The following is a 19,110-nucleotide window of genomic DNA, read 5'->3' as shown; positions in this document are numbered from 1 at the left end:
CACTACCATGGCTATCAGGGACATTCACATCATTCCTGTATAGTTCTTCTGTGTATTCTTTCCACCTCTTCTTAATCTCATCTGCTTCTGTTAGGTCCCTGCCTTCTTTGTCCTTTATCATGCCCGTCTTTGCACAAAACATTCCCTTGAGATCTCCGATTTTCTTGAAGAGATCTCTAGTCTTTCCCATTCTATTGTTTTCCTCGATTTCTTTGCATTGTTCATTTAAGAAGGCCTTCTTGTCTCTCCTTGCTCTTCTCTGGAACTCTGCATTCAGTTGGATATATCTTCCCCTTTCTCCCTTGCTTTTCGCTTCCCTTCTTTCCTCAGCTACTTGTAAAGCCTCATCAGACAGCCACTTTGCTTTCTTGCATTTCTTTTTCTTTGGGATGGATTTTGTTGCTGCCTCCTGAACAATGTTACGGACCTCCGTCCATAGTTCCTCAGGCACTCTTGTCTATCAGGTCTAATCCCTTCAATCTATTCCTCACCTCCACTGTATATTCATGAGGGATATGATTTAGGTCATACCTGAATGGTTTAGTGGTTTTCCCTACGTTCTTCAATTTCAGCCGAAATGTTGCAACAAGAAGCTCATGATCTGAGCCACAGTCAGCTCCAGGTCTTGTTTTGACTGACTGTATAGAGCTTCTCCATCTTTGGCTGCAAAGGACATAATCAATCTGATTTCGATATTGACCATCTGGTGATGTCCATGTGTAGCGTCGTCTCTTGTGCTGTTGGAAAAGAGTGTTTGCTATGATCAGCGTGTTCTCTTGGCAAAACTCTATTAGCTTTTGTCCTGCTTCATTTTGTACACCAAGGCCATGCCTGCCTGTTATCCCAGTGATTTCTTGACTTCCTACTTTAGCATTCCAATCCCCTATGATGAAGAGGACATCTTTTTTTGGTGTTAGTTCTAGAAGGTGTTGTAGGTCTTCATAGAACCGATCAGCCTCAGCTTCTTCGGCCTCAGTGGTTGGGGCATAGACTTGAATTACTGTGATGTTGAATGGTTTGCCTTGGATTCGTACTGAGATCATTCTATCGTTTTTAAGATTGTACCCCAGTACTGCTTTTCCCACCCTTTTGTTGACTATGAGTGCTACTCCATTTCTTCTAAGGGATTCTTGCCCACAGGAGTAGATATGATGGTCACCTGAATTAAATTCGCCCATGCCTGTCCATTTTAGTTCGCTGATTCCCAAGATGTCGATGTTCATTCTTGCCATCTCATGTTTGACCACCTCCAGCTTACCTTGATTCATTGATCTGACATTCCAGGTTCCTAAACAATATTGTTCTTTACAGCATCGGATTTTCTTTTCACCACCAGACACATCCACAGCTGAGTGTCCTTTTAGCTGTGGCCCAGCCGCTTCACTCTTTCTGGCGCTACTTGGAAATACCCACTGCTCTTCCCCAGTAGTATATTGGACACCTTCCGACCTGAGGGGCTCATCTTCCAGCGTCATATCTTTTAGCCTTATGATACATTCCATGGGGTTTTCTTGGCAAGAATACTGGAGTGGGTTGCCATTTCCTTCTCCAGTGGACCACATTTTGTCAGAACTCTCCGCCATGACCTGTCCGTCTTGTGTGGCCCTGCACGGCATAGCTTATGGCTTCACTGAGTTATGCAAGCCCCTTCGCCACAACAAGGCAGTGATCCATGAAGGGGTAAGGAAAGGTTCCTCCTGTGCAAGCACTGGGTCATTGCTGACCCCTAGAGGGACGCCGCTTGCTCTAGCGTTTTTGTGGCAGACTGTAGCGGGGTGGTTTGCCATTGCCTTCCCCAGTCGTGACTACCTTTCCCCCCCAGCAAGCTGGGTCCTCATTTTACCGACCTCGGAAGGATGGAAGGCTGAGTCAACCTGAGCCGGCTACCTGGGACCCAGCTTCCGCTGGGATCGAACTCAGGTCGTGGGGAGAGTTTTGGTTGCTATACAGCCGCCTACCACTCTGCGCCACACGAGGCTCTGAATATATCACCATAGCCTCATTTGAACCACTGATTCACCCCAACAAGGGGTGAAAACAGTCTTTTGTTTTTTTGGTAAAGTTTAAGGAAGGAGAGTTTGTTCTTAGAAGAAAATGTCTATTTAAAAAACCAAAAAAACTCACAGTGGAAGGCGATGGCCCCCAAAGTGGTGTGCTCCAAAATCTTCTCACGTGATCCTTCCAGATTTGTCAGCCCAAGGCCTAGTTTTACACATGCAACTGAATTAAGTGGTGGAGTCTTGAGGTGTGGGATGGACTGCACCACTTAAGTCTGTAGCTGTTTTCTCCCTCCTATTATTACTCCCCTATATCTAAAACAGCAACAACAAACATCTGTCTGCAAATAGAAAGGCTAAGCTAGAGCCTGTCCCCCTGATGCCCGCTGGGAGAAATAACTCATAACATCAGCCCCCTCTCCACCCCCCCCTCCCAACCTACTGCTAAAAAAGAAGTGGAGAAAATGAGACAGCCAACAAAAAGCAGCCAACAGTGGAAAGAAAAGGGGAGAAAGGAGCAGCATAGATCAAGAAGAAGAAACAGATAGGGAAGGTTGATGTTCAGCAACAGAGAAGAGGACCAAGACGGTTACCGATCTTCAAAAGTACATTCAGTGAATGGGGATGCAGCAGCAATTTAATGATATGATTATTTAATATTATTTTCACTAATATACATGTTTGTGTGCATGCTTTCCTCTAACAAGTGCATTTTTGTATGCATTTTTTGATTAGAGAATTCTACTGCTAATTTCAGAGATGTGTGAATTTTGAAGGATAACTGAGTTTTGGTTCACATATGGGTTCAAAAGTGTAAAATTTATATTTATTTATTTATTTATTTATTTATTTTCTTAATCACCCATCTGGCCAGCCAACCGGCCACTCTGGGTGATGTACAGCAATACAATTTTAAAACAATACAGTAAAAACACCATATTTCTAAAAATACCCTAATCCACTCCAAATGCCTGCCTGAACAATCACATTTTTAATGCATGGAGGAAGCTCATTAAAGAGGGGGCATGACAGAGTTCCCTAGGGAGGGAGTTCCACAGAGTGGGGGCCACCACAGGAAAGGCCCTCTCCCTCGTCCCCACCAGTCTAGCTGTCCTGGCTGATGGGACAGAGAGAAGGCCATCCGAGGCTGATCTTGTTAAGCGGCCTGTCTGGTGCTGCTGGAGGCGCTCCTTAAGATAGGCTGGGCCAGAACCATATAGGGTTTTAAAGGTCAAAACCAACACCTTGAATTTGGCCCGGAAAACAACTGGTAACCAGTGCAACTCCTTCAGCACTGGAGTGATGTGATCTCGCCGGCGGCTGCCTTTAATCAGGCGAGCCGCTGCGTTCTGTACCAGCTGCAGCTTCCGAACCGTCTTCAAGGGTAACCCCACGTAGAGCGCATTACAGTAGTCTAAACGAGAGGAGACCAGGGCATGTACTACCGATGGGAGCAGATGGTCGGGAAGGAAGGGGCGCAGCCGCCGTATCAGATGGAGTTGATACAGCGCTGTCCGGCTCACAGCTGACACCTGAGCCTCCATGGACAGCTGGGAGTCCAAAATGACCCCCAGGCTGCGGACCTGGTCTTTCAAGGGTAGCCGTACCCCATTCAACACCAGGTCAACATCCCCCAACCTCTTGTCTCTCACCAAAAGTACCTCAGTCTTGTCAGGGTTCAGGTTCAGCTTCAGCTTATTCCTCCCCATGCAGCCACTCACCGTCTCCAGACATTTGGACAGGGGTTCTACGGCCAACCCTGGTGAAGATTTGAACGAGAGGTAGAGCCGCGTGTCATCCAGATATTGATGACACCGCACCCCAAACCTCCTGATGATAGCCCCCAGCGGCTTCACATCGGGGGCTTCACATCACAGCGGCTTCACATCACATTTAAATAGCATTGGGGAGAGGATGATACCCCGCGGCACCCCACAAGTGAGTGACCATGGGTCCGAAACCTCCTCTCCCAGTGCTACCCTCTGGTACCTGCCAGAGAGGAAGGGCCGGAACCACCATAATATGGTGTCTCCAATGCCCAACCCCTCCAGGTGGTCCAGGAGGATACCATGGTCAACGGTATCAAAAGCCGCTGAGAGGTAGGGGTGTACGAACCTCACTTACCGTTCCACTCCAGGGACCACTGGGGGGGGGAGGCGATCTGACCCTCCCCCCAGAATCCTTCCTGGCTGGTTCCGCTCCATGGTGAGTCTGCGGAGCCGCCGCCCAGGGCTGCCCGCTGCCAGACTTCCGCAAATGGCATCCAGCATAGGGGCCATTTGCATCCCTGCCCTTTGCCGTGATTGGCTATGTAAATATTTACGTGGGCAGGGACGCAAATGGTGTCCGCTATGCTGGATGCCATTTTGTTCCACAGCCAGGCAACGGATGGCTGCAGAACAAAGAAGACAGACCTGGACCAGCCGCCGCCAGTTAGGGCCCATCCCAGGGGGATTTCGGGGGGTGGTGGGGGGGTAGTCTGTTCCTCCGCCGATTTCTCTGCCATCCCTACTGAGAGGTCAAGGAGAACAAGGAAGGAGCATTCGCCCCATCCAAAGCCCTCCTCATATCATCCACCAAGGCCATTTCTGTCCCATGTCCAGGCCTGAAGCCCAATTGAAATGGATCTAGATAATTGGCTTCTTCCAAGTGTGCCTTCAACTGCATCACTACCACCCAATCAGTCACCTTGCCCCAAAATGGCAGATTCGAAACTGGGCAAAAGTTGTTCAAAACTTGGGGATCCAAGGTGGGCTTTTTTAAAAGTGGTCTTATCACTGCCTCTTTGAGAGCTGATAGCATCACTCCCTCCTCAAGGGAGGCATTCACCACCCCCTGATCCCCTCACCCAGCCTCTTTCTGCAGCTCATAATGAGCCAAGATGGGCAAGGAACAAGTAAGCAGGTGGTCGGCCTTACAGATCAGAGCACCTTGTCCACTTCATCAGAAGGAAGAAGCTGGAACCGATCCCACAAAACCGGTCTGCCACAGGCCGCCTCTCAGTTGCTAACTGTATCCATGGCACATGGAATAACACTCCTAATCTGATCAATTTTATCCGCAAAGTGCCTTGCCAAGACCTCAAAGGAGGCTGTAGAATGCTCCAGCAGTTCCGGAGCAACTGGACCAACCAGGCTCCGGACCACCTAGAACAGCCTCCGGGGACAGCACTCTGCAGACATGATAGAGGCAGCATAATATTCCTTTTTTGCTGCCTTCACTGCCACATGATAGGCTGAAGATACAGCTCTAGCCTGTGTCTGATGGTCTTTGGAGTGAGTAGGAATGTACGAAATTGGCCTTACCTGGCTCCGCTGGGTTCCGCCGGGGGGTGAGGTGCTCCGTCCCTCCCCATGGAATCCTGGCTGGCCGGCTCCACTCCGCGGGGATTCCACGGAGCCACCGGTCAGCTCCGCCAGCAGCCGGACATCCGGCCGCTGGCTATCAGGGATGCAAATGGCGGCGGCTGTAGCCGCCGCTGTTTGCGTCCCTGTAGTCAGCTGTGGTAGGCTACATAAATCTTTACGTAGCCTATCACGTCTGACTTTAAAAAACAAACAAACACGCACATACGCAAATGGCGGTGGCTCCGGCTGCCACCATTTGCGTTCCTTATTTTGGCCCGTCTTAGTCTACGTAAATATTTACGTAGACTAAGACGGCGAAAATAAGGGGAACGCAAATAGAGTAGCAGATGCTATTTGCATTCCCCCTTATTTTCACCGTCTTAGTCTACGTAAATATTTACGTAGACTAAGACGGGCCAAAATAAGGAACGCAAATGGCGGCGGCCATAGCCGCCGCCATTTGCGTACGCGTGTTGTTGTTTTTTTAAAAGTCAGATGTGATTGGCTACATAAAGATTTACATAGCCTATCATGTCGTTTTTTTTTTAAAAAAAACAAACCCTAGCCATGATAGGCTACGTAAATCTTTACATAGCCTATAACATCTTTTTTTTTTTTTTCAAGACTGGAAATGGCGGCAGCGGCAGCCAGTTGGAAGACCAGCCGCCACCCGGAAGATCTGCCCCAGGTAAGTCTCGTCCCAGGGGGGATCCGTGGGGGGGGCGGGGGGTGGCAGGCCGTTCCGCCACGGAGTTCGGGGGGCCGAATGCACTGGCATTCGGCTTCACCGAGATCCGTGGCGGAATTCTCTGCCATCCCTAGGAGTGAGACTTCCGCCACTGGCGCTCTAGCCATCTCACCTCCTGTTTCACAGCTCGTAAGCGCGGATTAAACCATGGTGCAGTCCGAGCCCTGTTCAGGTAAGTTCGTATTAAAATGCAAACCGAACTCATTTCTCCTTATTCTCAGCTATTTATTTTTAAAAGGCAATTGGGTTTCCATGAAGTCTAGTATGGATACATTTCTACCTTAAATCTTCACACCTATATCTCTTCTTTGACCCTGCTTCAGGGTCAACTCTGCAGTCTCCATCTGATCACCCACTAAAGACAGTTTCGTAATGATGGAGGCCGAAACTGTAACAGGTGCCAAGCATCATTATTATAACAGCAAAACCCACTGAATGCTGGGATGGTGCCATGGGTGGGGTGTAACTGCTAGTAGATTTTATAGGATGCCCATGTGTGTTGGAAACTTGGTAATAAAAGTCTACTTGAAAATACAGGAGTCAAAGTAAATAGGGAAATGATATGAAAAAAGTTTTATGGGCATTTTACTGAATGAGAGTTTGGATATGCACGTAAAGCCATTCTCTCTAATGGCCATTCTTTTAATGGGAGAAGGCACACAGTGTTTAAATGGAGCCATAATCAATGGAGAATTTTGCTTTTGCGCCTTTGTTTATTCAGCAATATTTTACAAAGATGTCCTCTTGGGTTGTACATTCCTTTGGAATCATATACTTTATATGAATAAAATAAAAAAAATTAATGGGATCTTATCAATTCCAGTGCTGTTTGTTGTTTTGCATTGTATTGGATTTATTCTTTTAAATATTTGTATATTTTTAACTGTTCTTTGGCATTTTAGTATTTTAACTGTTTGTAATCCACCCAGAGAGCATTAGTGATTAGGCAGGTTTGTAATAAATAAATAAATAAATAAATAAAACCAAAGAGAAATATATTCTGTTTAAGGAGGCCTGCAAAATTTGGGATCCACCAAGCCAAATGTAGCCTGCCAACCAAATATAGCAGTCAACTAGGGGCTCAGTCAACACCCTGCTTTTGCTACCTGTGTCAATGGCTCTAATTTATACATTTAGGACTCTTTGTCTTCCCTCTTTGAGAGCATGGACTATGGCAGTATGGCCTAGTGGTTGAAGACCACTTTTGTTTTACTATTGAATCTTGTATATTGGTTATATAGAATTGTATTTTATAGAATCTTATTTCATTGTAATGGCCTTTGGCTGTACAATAAAGATTACAGATTACCTGTGTGAAACTGAATACAGGGCGGGGGTGTTGTCAAGAACCCGGGACGCTGCAATACAGTGCTGGTATAAGAAAGGCCTGGACAATTACTGTATTTATTGCAACAGCACTATGTGTTGTTAAGTCCACGTTAAGTCCATTCCTTGAGAGCCAATTCATATCAATTATATTGATTTGGTCAATGGGCCAACACAAACGTGTTATTACCATAAGACCCCCATAATAGAAACCTTGGGGTCTGGAAACTTGGTTTGAAGTTCTCCCTGCCTCTCCCCATGTTGGCAATACAGCAACGTGTAAATCACAGGATTTTAAAGGCCCCACGTCTAGTAGTGGAATGTCAATTCGTGCCCCCTCAGAACTCAGGCCATTAATTATGAGCTTCGCCCATGAACACTTTGGGGAAGGGAAAAATATTGTGCATTTTGGAGAGTTCTAGATTGGCTCACAATGTTTTTCACATTCTTGGATCACTTCTTCGGAACGGTGGTGTCACGAGTCCTGATGCCCTGGCCTCTGATTGGCTGCTGGAATGTGGAGGAGGCGGTGTCAGCAGCTTTAGCAGCAGTCTCACCCATCAGGTGGTGGGACGGTGCCACCCTCGAGCTGGCACCTGTTCCAGTGGTGCACATTTTCCATTCCTTTCCCAACCCTTCTCCCCATGTGGAATTGGATGAGGAAGACAAACAAATCATCACTGATCCGTACACTGGTAATGCCTCCTCTCCTCACCCAATGATTAACAGCCAAGGGACTGAAGCTGAGGTTTTATATTTTCCACCACTGTATTTTATTGGGTTTTCTCCTGTCTTCACTGTGGAACAAAACCATCTTGCCTTTCATCCCCTAAAAATATCAGTCTGATGAGGAAAACTGATTTAAAAAGAAGTGTTGATTTCCTCTTTTGGCCCATCTGAACCTTTTGACACTTTGCTCATTTTTCTTGTACTGCGGAATTTGTGATTTGGATAGTCAACGGTTCCTTTTAGGCTGCCCATACTGGCATTATAAAATGCCCTTTCCTCCCCCCCGCCCCCGTGCCTATATCCTATGTAGTGCTAATGCTTCTCTTTCCTTCAGCTTGTTCTTGGACTTACGAGCCCTTCTCAGATGCTGTATTCTTCACTGATGAGATCTGATAACAAGGGCCAAAACTCACACAACTCCAGGCATGTAGTTAGCTTGGGGCTGAGCAAATTCAATCCAGCTCCACAATAAAGCAGTTGCCTGCATGTCACCAGTACTTTACTGAGTGTGTACAGAGATAGGAGCTGAGAAATGTGCAAACCCCATTATGTGCTGATGGGGTGAGCTGAATGAGTGAGTGAGCATTCATACAAATGCCTGACAGCATGGCTAGCTTGAATAAAAATGTGCTCACTCAATCCAGGTCAAGCTGATTGAGGAGGGGCATTTGAACATGGGCCAGGGTTGGAGAGGGAAACATCTGGCCATGGATGTCTCCCAAGGGGAACAACAGCACCACTGGGGTCCCATGTGCTGTTCAAGGAGCGAGGGCTTCCATTACCACAGCTTCCCTTCGAATCTGTGAATAAGCTCTTTAGTCAGCTAAGAGGAAGAAGAGGCAATTCTAAGGGCAAATGTGAAGTGGATAATTCTTAATATTTCTTCCCCTGCTTCTGTGGGGGAAATGCTCTCTTTTCTCTAGTGCGATATCTCTGTCCTCTTGCCCATATTTGGAGATGTATCCAGCTGGGATGTATCTTCTTTATTCCTGCATTTTATAAACACAAACACACATACACACCATATTCCAGGAATTGCCCCCTCCCAGATGAAAGTGTTCAGGAACATTGCTCAGTTTCTGAGGCCCTTTTTTACTAGGGCTGTGTCCAAACAGCCTCTCAAAATTCTCCACCTTTATTTGTGAGCAGAGAAAGTGCAGGAGGGAGAAATTCTCCAACAGTTTTCTGGGGATCACCATAAGCACTGACAGTTTCTCTCTCTCTCTCTCTCTCTCTCTCTCTGGCTATGGTTGTGTTTGGTTTGGTTTTGTATTGTTTTGCTGCCACTCCAAGCCTGACCACCATTTTGCATCCTCCACAACGCCCCAGACGTAGCGTCATCCCAGGACATTGGGAGGGAGGGGGAATGGTGCTTGCTGCAAAATCAAAATGGTGGAAAAGATTTCAAGACAATGTGGCAATGTGGCCTTCTTTTTATCAGTAGGGAGCATGGGTTGGGGGTGAGAAAAAGAAGAATCTTGAGTTGAAAACTCTCAGAAAAATGTCTCCTGGCTCCTAGTTCATTTCTGAACCCAATTCAAGCTTGTGGTGTTAACACAGAAAGCCCTTCATGGCTTGGGGGCCACAGCATCTGAAGGACCATCTTTTCCCATATGTTTCTGCCCATGCCCTCAGATCATCCTCTGAGCAGAGGTGCAGCTAGGTAATTTTAGACCCGGAACCTAATTGTCTTCCAGGGATCCCCCTTTAAATGGCCATTCAATATTGGTGAACCACACAACTAGCTTTTCTCTTCTCCCTGCCCCCAGCCACCATGCCATGCTTTACAACTGCTTCTATATTCCTGATTATGGTAGAACAGCAACAGCAAAACCTCTGACCCCCGCCCCATCAACTCTGAGAAAGAAGAAGAAGAAATACTCTTGCGCATATGCTGTTTGGCATTTTAAACACACTTTTAAAAATGTATTATTGATTTATTATTACTTTTATACCCTGCCTTTTTTCCTCTTACAAGGAACCCAAGGTGGCTCATATGGTCCTCCTCCACTCCATTTTATCCTCACAACAACCTGGTGAGGTGGGTTAGGCTGAGAGTCAGTGACTGGCTCAAAGTCACCCAGTGAGGTTCATAGCCAAGTGAGGACTAGAACCCGGATCTCCTGAGTCCCGGTCCAGCACTCCAACCACTACACCACACTGGCTCTCAAATCATTCATAGCACCATCTCGACCCCAGGGATAAAACAGACCTTGCTTCTGTTACCCTGATGCTAAACAAACTGACTTGGGAATAAGCTATAACCATTTTGTTATAGAAAAAGGATAATATATTTTAAAGTAAAAATAGTCATAGTACAAATCCACTTCTGGGTTCTAACAGATCAGGAATTGTAATGTGAAACCCTAATTTATTTTTATTTATTTCATTTATTTCATTTCTATACCACCTAATAGCCGAAGCTCTCTGGGCGGTTCACAAAAATTAAAACCAAACAGCACACAATAAAACAATTTAAAATATATAGAACATTAAAACCACAATATAACAATGCAACCACAATAAAACCTAGCAGCAGTGCAGGAATTTAAAATACAGATTTAAAACAGCAAAGCTAAAAGTCTAGAAAGCTAAAATGCTACAATGCCTGGGAAAATAAAAATGTCACCAAAAGGAATACAATGTAGGTGTCAGGCGAACCTCACTAGGGAGCTCATTCCACAGCCAGGGTGCCACAGCAGTAAAAGCCCTCCTCCTAGTAGCCACCTGCCTCACTTCCATTGGCAGGGGCTTATGGAGAAGGGCTGCTGAGGATGCTCTAAGGTCCGGGCAGGCACATATGGGAGGAGGCGATCCTTCAGATAACCTGGCCCCAAGCCGTTAAGGGCTTTAAATGTTAATACCAGCACTTTGAATTGGGCCCGGAAATGGACTGGCAACCAGTGCAGCTGAAAAAGTACTGGTGTAATATGAGCTCACTGGCCAGTCCCTGTTAACAATCTTGCTGCCTTATTTTGGACCAGCTGAAGTTTCTGGACCATTTTCAAAGGCAGCCCCAGGTACAATGCATTGCAGTAATCCAGACGAGAAGTTATCAGAGTATGGATAACTGTAGCTAGGCTATCTCTGTCCAGATAAGGGCGTAGTTGGTATACTAGCCTAAGCTGATAAAAAGTGCTCCGTGCCTCAAGTGATAGTTCTGGATCCAACAGCACCCCCAAAGTATGAACCTGATCCTTAGGGGGAATGCAACTCCCTCCAGAATGGGTTGAACATCATCTAGCCAGGCAGATGAACCACCCACTAACAGTACCTCTGTCTTGTCTGGATTGAATCTCAGGTTATTGGCCCTTATCCAGTCCATTATCGTGCCCAGGCACTGATTCAGAACAGCCACTGCTTCGCCTGGGTTTGATGAGCAGAGCTGGGCGTCATCCATATATTGATGGCACCTCAGCCCACACTTCCGGATAACCTCCCCCAGTGGTTTCATGTAGATGTTGAACAGCATAGGGGATAAAATAGAGCCCTGTGGAACCCCATGGCACAATTGCCATGGCACAGAGCAATAATCCCCCAGCATCACCTTCTGGAATCGGCCATCCAAGTAGGAGCGGAACCACTGCAGTGCAGTGTCTCCAACTCCAACCCAGACAACCTATCCAGAAGGATACTATGGTCGATGGTATCAAAAACTGCGGAGAGATCCAGGAGAATCCACAGGGTCGCACTCCCCCTGTCCCTCTCCCGGCAGAGGTCATCCCACAGGGCGACCAAGGCAGTTTCCGCTCCAAAACCAGGCCTGAAGCCCAATTGAAATGGATCTAGATAATCCGTTTCATTCAACAGTGCCTGGAGCTGTCCTACAACCACCTGCTCAAGCACCTTGCCCAGGAAGGGGATGTCGGCCACTGGCCTATAATTGTTAACATCCTCCGGGTCCAAACCTAATGCACCATGAGAGCTGAAATGCCTGATCATAGGCAACCAAGCAGCCAATTAATACCACCATTTTACAGATGACTGAGTCTGGTATCACCAAGCCATGATATTACCAGCACTTTTTGTCAGTGGGGAAGTGCCCCTGTAACTTCCTTTAACCAGCTGCCAGCATCAGTGGAAAGAAGGTTCAGGCGGGGAGATAACACCCTGTCTTCAGGGTGACTGTAGGGATGCTGGAGAATTCTGCCATAGACTCCAGTGAGGCTGGATTCTTTAGAATATGGCCCCCCAGAGTCCGTGGTGGAATGGAACAATCCCCCCCGCCACCCCGCGAAACCTCCCCGGGACGGAACCTACCTTTTGTCGGCCATCTGCGGGTGCAAATGGCGGCCCCGGTCTGCAGCTGCCATTTCCCTCACTCCATTAGCCGTGATAGGCTACGTAAGTATTTACGTAGCCTATCACAGCTAACGCAGGGACACAAATGGTGGCCGCTATGGCAGCCACCATTTGCAACCGTGGCCCGGCAGCAGACGGAGGTCTGGCTGCGGGCGGCTCCGGCCAGCAGCTCCACAGACTCGCCATGGAGCAGAACTGGCCAGGGAGGATTCCGGGTGGAGGAACGGATCACCTCCCCCCCCCACGGATCCCCGGAACGGAGCCAGGTAAGTGATCCGCCCTCCCCTAGGTGACTGGGAAGAAAGATCCAAGACAGTCAACCAGGAACTGGGTGATTGTTTACCCCTAAACATGTGCTTTCCTCTCAGCATTTGGTAGTCATAACAAAGAGGTAGGGGAAGGAGGGATAAAAGAGAAAAGTCATTTGCAGGAATGAGAGAAATCCGAAGTTAAGGCTGCAACCTTCTGTGCATTTACCTAGGAGTAAGTTCCACTGAATTCAATGGGGTTTACTTCTGTGTAAACATGCAGAGACTTGGGCTGCAGCAATTTAGGAGGAAATGGGAAGAAAAGGTGGCAGAGAGACAGAGAAAAGCATCACGGGTGCAATTCTATGCATGTTTGTTGTTGTTTATTCGTTGGGTCGCTTCCGACTCTTCGTGACTTCATGGATATTTGACCCCTTCAAAAGCAAAAAACTTTAAAAAATAAAAATGTTGAAAAATGTTAGGGCACCAGGTTCTCCTTCCTATTCCCAAACCCACTGCAGATCACCTTTGGCAGGCAGGCAGGGAAGGAAAGAGTTGCTTTCTGGCCTCACCCCATCTTCCACTCATACAGATCTTTCCCCTTTGCACTCTCTCTCCCCAATCCCAGTCTCTATAGCCTCACTATCTCTCTCCCCCACCCCGTTCCTCATTATTTCTCCTCCTTCCCTGTCCCTAGTCTTCTTCTTTCTCTCCCTTTCTAGCCTCCAGCCTTGCTCTTTCTCTCCCCTCTGCCCCTTTGCCTTGCTATTTCCCCCTCCCTTCCAGCCTCTAGCCTCACTATTTCTCTCCCCCCTCCTCTTTAGCTCACTTTTGACTAGCCAGGCTCCCAGGGCAGCCATTATGTGACTACCCATATCCTCCGTGGGAGGCATTTTTTAATGGTGCCCACAGCAGTTTCTCAGATTCCCAAATGTGCCCACAAGGCCAAAAAGGTTGGGGCCCCCTGCTTGACATGCAAAGGGTCCTAGGCACAATCCTCCACATCTCCTGGGAAATCCACTCTAGCAGTTGCCCTGGAGAGCCCCTGCCAATCAAAGCAGACAATCCCTGCCAGCTAGGTGGACACACAGCCTGCCCTGGTACAAGTCAGCTGCTTAGGTTCCTCAGATAGTTATAGTTCTATATTTTATTGTTAGCCACCTTGTGTCTCCATTGTAGAGAAAGGTGAAACAGAACAGACATTTTATTATAATGTGAAAGGCTTCAAAATTATCAAACCAAGCCAACGGTGTATGTCCTGAGGATGAATATGCACACCGTAGGTTATTGATGGCCCATCAAGGTTCAGGGTTAAGGTGTTTTGTTGGGTTGTTTTCATTGCTGGTTTTTGAAGTGGGAGTGTGGACCAGGAGAGAGAGAGAGATCTTCCTGTGCAGGCACCACTTTTTAACATTACAAGCATTCTCCCCCCGCCCCCGAACTATGATCTCATGAAAGCACATGTTGTGCCGAGAAGTTCTTCACAAAGAAATCAATCAGGAGTCTTAAGACAATGGGATGTGTAATCTGTTGGCAGAAAGGACTGCTGGCTTTACCTTGATGAAACAACGAGGACCAAGGGGAATGTTCTTTCGAAGGGGAATGTTCTTTCTCGACAATGAGGGCGGTAACCTCCCTTACAGAAGGTGCAGTTTTCTGAAACAGTACAAGTAAACAGTTATAAGGTGACACACGAACGCTGCCTTAGTTTAAGAATAGCAAAGTACTAGGTCTTCAAACAAACAAGTTCAGGAAGAGAGAAAAGGGGAGCACTCTTGGTTTTCAGGCTTTAAGATATCGAAACATCTCTCCCAATGTAGAAAGCAGCCCATAATTTAGCATTTATTGTAGTTTCTTGCTTTCTGGGGGACCCAAAGGAATACTGCCTCCCCCCCCCCCAGATAAGTAGTTCTAAACTTATTGAAGATATGTTTTCCCTTTCCTTGAACTTGGGATTTAATAATAAATAAATACATAAACACATCCTGAATTAATGTTGTCTTTGGAGCCAAGTAGGTAGGGATGTATGGAGCCCATTTTAAGACTGCCATTAACTTTACTGTAACTCTTCTTTATGTGTTCTTCCCTTGCACCCCTCTGGTTGTTTTACCTGAAGAGGATCTTCTAAATTTACTTCAGAATTTCACTTCAGGCAAAATGTGGTGACAACTCTATGTAAAACTCATGCTTCTCACAAATGGAGGGAAATAAAACAGTGGGAAGCCACCACCAGTCATTGTAGACCCAGGAATAGGTAACCTAGTGCCCTCCAGATGCTTTGGACTATAAGTCCTATAATCCCTGACCATTGGCCATGCTGGCTGGGGCCGATGGGGGCTGTAGTCTGAACCATCTGGAGGGCACCAGGTTGCCTACCCCTCCTGTAGACAATACTGAGCTGGGGGGGGGAAATGGTCCAACTTGGTATAAGGCTGCTTCCTGCTCCTAATAATGTTTGGGGTGCATTTGTGACACTGTCACAGAGGGTGGACAAAGCTAAGAGTGAAGTCAGCACTTCTTCAACTGGTCAGATGGACTATCCCAGCCACTTGGATCACCAGTTGTTCTCACCCTGTGTGGGTGAACACACCTCTTTTGGCATAGTCCCTGAAAAATGGCCTAAGGGGTGATGTGTGCTTTTCACTCCTGCCTAAGTGTATTGCCTCAGCCCTAGCAACAACCATCTTATGCTTGTAAAAAGCACTTTTTACTAATCTTACATTGGGGTCAAAGGGATGCAAAACTTAGATATATTAGACTGAATGGCTTCAGTTTAATGTAAAGCAATGCAAAATTGTAGTAAGGATGACTTTTTTCTAGTACTGGGGTACAAATTCCCTGCATAATCCCTCATAGATCCCAGATATATCACTCATACACATTCCCCTTCAATTTAAAATCTCCTGGAGGTATGAATAATAATAAAAAACCTGAATGGTTAACACTGTCTAGCTTAATTGTTGAATCAACGTAAGCATAGCTATTGTTTTGTTCAAGTAGAGATGTCAGCATGTTAAAATCATCTGGGTCCCACCTACCACTTGGGCAGACCCCAATAACCTATTAGTAATCGTCATCATCAACAACAACAGACAGAAGGGAACGGGCTTGAAAGATCACAGAACAACTGGGTCCCTTAATATAGGATAGCCTCCCCCAACCTGGAACCACATGTTTTGGACTACAACTCCCATCTATCCCAGTCAGCATGGCTTACAGTCAAGGAAGGTAGAGTTGTGGTCCAGAACAGCTGGGGGGCACCACATTGGGAAAGGCTGTTGTAGGAGATTACGTGGAATATGGAATTGTACCACTTATGAAAAAAGTGTTTTATATGTCATTAAACAAACCTCTTTGGCAGTCAGCTATGACCCACATGCACTGGAGAGTTAAAGGCATTACGGGATAGTAATGAAGTGAACAACTCCTGGAAACAGAATGCTCCCACCCCCACCTCGCTTTTGCATATGTGAATTACTTGTATTGTCCCCTGTTATTGCTCAGTAAACATAATAAAGCTAACTAAAAATTTAGGTTAAAGGGGTTCTGACTGTTGGGAAACATTTATTATGTCTATAAACTGATGAAGTCCTAAAGCTTTATAAACAGCCCAGAAGGATTTGAGATAAAGTTTTGGCGGATTATACATCATTCACTGTAACAAAGGTTTTCAAAATGTGTATCAGGCCATTAACTTGTACTTAAATTAGGTGGCAGGTTATAGGCTCTGTTTGGTGGAACACTGAAAATGATATGTTTACAGTAATGTTCCAGAGATGTTAGTTATGATCTAGTGTGAGGCAGGGGTAGAACTGGGATGTTCCCATTAGAGGACTTGAAAAGTGAGAGCTCCCCATACAATTCTATAGCTTTGTCTTCCCACAGGAAATCCTGTAGTTGAATGGTTAGAAGGGTGGTGCCATGCCATCAGATCCAGTGTAATCCACCCCTTCAGAGAACCATGTCATGCCATAACCTTCAACTGTTCCAGCTGAATGGAAGCAGCATCTACAGCAGGGGTGGGCAACTTGTACAGCTCCAAGGGCCATGTGAGGTGCTGGATGGGCAACCAAGTGCCGCACCTTTGCACACCCTGCTGGGATGGGATGAGATTAAAGCCCCACCCACAAATATACACAAACACATGCATACTCTTTCCCCATTCACTGTCTTGCACATAAAAACACATACCCCCCTCTCTCACACACACACACGTCCCCCCAACTTAACCCTCCCCCCGATTCTCCTCTTACCTCCCCTTATTTGGACTAGTGATATCAGGCAGTGCCCTGCCATACTGTGGAGAAAAAGGTCCCTGTATAATTCCTGTTAAAATATGTGCCACAGAATGCAGTCAGATGAAATGTATAGCCTAATCCATTAGCTTTGTAGCCATAATTAAAAACAAAAATTACATCAGCACCGATCTCTTCATTCTAACTGCATGGAAACTGACAGATCTATTTTTTCTACCTGCTTTATGGATGGGAGAACAATTGTTCTTGGGTTGTAGTTACAAGTTCCTTCATTTCCCCGTGCCATGCTTTACAATGATTTCCTCATTAAGGAGGCTTACAAACAGCACTCATTTTATATCACCTACTCTGTGGGTAGCTCACAGCCTGGGCAGTATCATTTCACAAATTCAAATAGCTAGTGGAGCTCTGCTGACTCTTTCTGTTGTTCAAGTGGTTGCTCATTGTGCTTGCATGACTGGCTGTGCAAGCGGTCATGCAAGTGGAATGTGCAACTGGTTGCACAACAGGTTGCACAATGGGTTGCACAAGAGTTATGCCTGATGGGTTGTGCAAGCAGAATGCGCCACTGCTTATCCAATGTGCTTGGGCAAACATAACTTCAGTTGTTTTCTCCTCTTGCTTGGAACCTAGTTTCCACTAGTGCAGCGCTTTTGGAATGACACTGTTGGGTGCTGCCGTATGTGAACCTTAACACAGGCATGCATATCCTATATGAACTCATTCTTTGGATCCCAGTCCTATAGTAGCCAATGCAGCACTATCCACATGAAAGAGGGAGGTGTCAGTAAGCTTGGAGGAACCCCAAGATTTGCAGAAGCAAAAAGGAAAAGCCCCCCCCCCCGATGTTTGAGTTGAGAGCTGCACAGCCAAATTCAGAGAAGTGCAAAATCTGAAGATAATTACATTTTCCCCTAAGGGGGGAGAAGCCCAAAAGCCCAGGGTGGACTGAGCATGCTCAGTGGGCACAGAAAGCTGACTGACTGTTGTGGAAGGCGTGGTGGAAAACCTGGAGGGGTAGAATGGAGTATCCTGGAAGAGGGCTTGACTGGCTGGCTGGAACCCTGGACAGGAGCACTCCATACTAAGTCATTTTTTCTGCAAGTCCCACTTGTTATCGACGATACAATTCATAGAATGGATATCACTGTTTGCCTTTGAAGGGAAGATTGACATCTTTGGAAAGTTTGGTAATCCCAGTCTTTGAAGTTGGGTAGACAGCGTTGATAGAATTTACGCAAAACTACATCACGCCTTCTGTCTTTCTGCCCCATTCCAGGATGTGGTAAGTCAGCTTGGCTCTATTGGATAATAGGTTAAGAATTACTTCAAAAAATAAGGCAGTGGGGAACTGTGGACAGCCAAGCTTTGAGCATGGCTATCCTGCAGCAGGGTGGGGGGATGGATGGGGGAAGAGCCAAAGGTGAGAATCCCGCCTTATGCAAAGCCCTGCTGGCCTCATGCTGGCAGGGCAGAAAGGAGGGAGGGGTGTTTTTTCCCCATCCCCCCTCTTTTAAAAATGTTTATGACTTCCCTGTCATTGGTTGCAATGGGAGGGAAATGGTGCACATGAGGTCCAGGGCTGGCATACATTTCCTCCAATTCCAGGGCCATGTCAGGGGAATGAGGAGGCCATGGGTACCCTGGATCCAAGACTTCTCCTGATCTTCCCATGACATGCCCATGGACAGGGGCAGCCTGAGACTAGCTGCCAGCAACTGGTCGCCCAGGTGAACCATGCAATTGGCTCCCCCCACCTCCAAACCCCAAGGGCAGATCTAGGCTGAGGTTTTTGGTAAACTGGGAAACATTGTGCCCATATTTTCCATTTAATGAATAGGCAACCCCCCTCCCCCATTTTCAGAAGCAGAAATGTTATCATTTATAATAAGATGTGCCCATTTTTTTATTTTTTGAAACCAAGCACACAGGGTCTGATAAAAACAACAAAGGAGACGAGCACTGCCCTGGAAGAAGGGTCCTGGCCACGTCCTTGGGTGACATGGCTGGCAAAGTGCCACCAGTCCCTAGCCTCAGCCCTCTGAGGGCAAAGGAAGCAGCGGCTCTCAGGGGGGCCTCATCTGAGCCACCCTTGGGTCTTGCATGAGCTGCTGTTTCTCTCCAACACCATGTAGGTGTGTGACAGCAGCTCGTGCA

Source organism: Heloderma suspectum, chromosome 1, assembly GCF_057233095.1.
Source record: "Heloderma suspectum isolate Gila_16-S chromosome 1, 16-S_ref, whole genome shotgun sequence".
Classification (NCBI taxonomy): domain Eukaryota; kingdom Metazoa; phylum Chordata; class Lepidosauria; order Squamata; family Helodermatidae; genus Heloderma; species Heloderma suspectum.
The sequence above is the reverse complement of the archived record's forward strand: the minus strand, read 5'-3'. Positions refer to the sequence as shown.